This window comes from Rhincodon typus, unplaced genomic scaffold, assembly GCF_021869965.1.
Source record: "Rhincodon typus isolate 14 unplaced genomic scaffold, sRhiTyp1.1 hic_rhity00000082, whole genome shotgun sequence".
Classification (NCBI taxonomy): Eukaryota; Metazoa; Chordata; class Chondrichthyes; order Orectolobiformes; family Rhincodontidae; genus Rhincodon; species Rhincodon typus.
Genome location: NW_025965720.1, coordinates 157,300 through 158,009, shown reverse-complemented (window position 1 = coordinate 158,009; position 710 = coordinate 157,300). Strand labels below are relative to the sequence as shown.

Below are 710 nucleotides of genomic sequence, written 5' to 3'. Positions count from 1 at the left end.
TGAGTGAGTGAGTGAGGGAGGGAGTGAGTGAGTGAGTGAGACAGTGAGTGAGTGTGTGACTGAGGGAGTCAGTGAGAGAGGGCATGAGTGAGTGAGTGACTGAGGGAGTGAGTGACTGAGGGAGTGATTGTGTGACTGAGGGAGTGAGTAACTGAGTGAGGGAGTGACTGAGGGAGTGACGGAGTGAGGGAGTGTGTGAGTGAGTGAGAGAGTGAGAGACTGAGTCAAGGAGTGAGTGAGTGTGAGTGAGAGTGAGTGAGTGTGTGTGAGTGAGTGAGTGAGACAGTGAGTGAGTGTGTGAGTGAGAGTGTGAGTGTGTGAGTGAGTGAGGGAGTGAGGGAGTGAGTGAGGGAGTGAGTGAGGGAGTGAGTGGGTGTGAGTGGGTGAGCGAGTGAGTGAGTGAGGGAGTGAGTGAGTGATTGAGGGAGTGTGTGAGGGAGTGAGCGAGGGAGTGAGTGAGGGAGTGAGTGAGGCAGTGAGAGCGTGAGTGAGTGAGCGAGAGAGTGAGGGAGTGAGCGAGTGAGTGAGTGAGGGAGTGTGAGTGAGTGAGGGAGTGTGAGGGAGTGAGTGACTGAGGGAATGATTGACTGAGGGAGTGAGTAACTGAGTGAGGGAGTGACTGAGTGAGTGAGTGAGAAAGTGACTGAGTGAGGAGTGAGTGAGTGAGGGAGTGACTGAGGGAGTGACGGAGTGAGGGAGTGTGTGAGTGA

At 54.5% G+C, this 710-nt stretch overlaps 1 protein-coding gene across 1 annotated transcript in view; it reads right to left on the bottom strand.

Annotated features, from left to right (window-relative positions):
- Positions 1 to 710, bottom strand: part of LOC125488241 (astrocytic phosphoprotein PEA-15) — a gene marked incomplete at its 3' end in the record, with an annotated part of 33,811 nt that overhangs the window by 950 nt on the left and 32,151 nt on the right. The gene's annotated exons all lie outside the window — the stretch shown is intronic.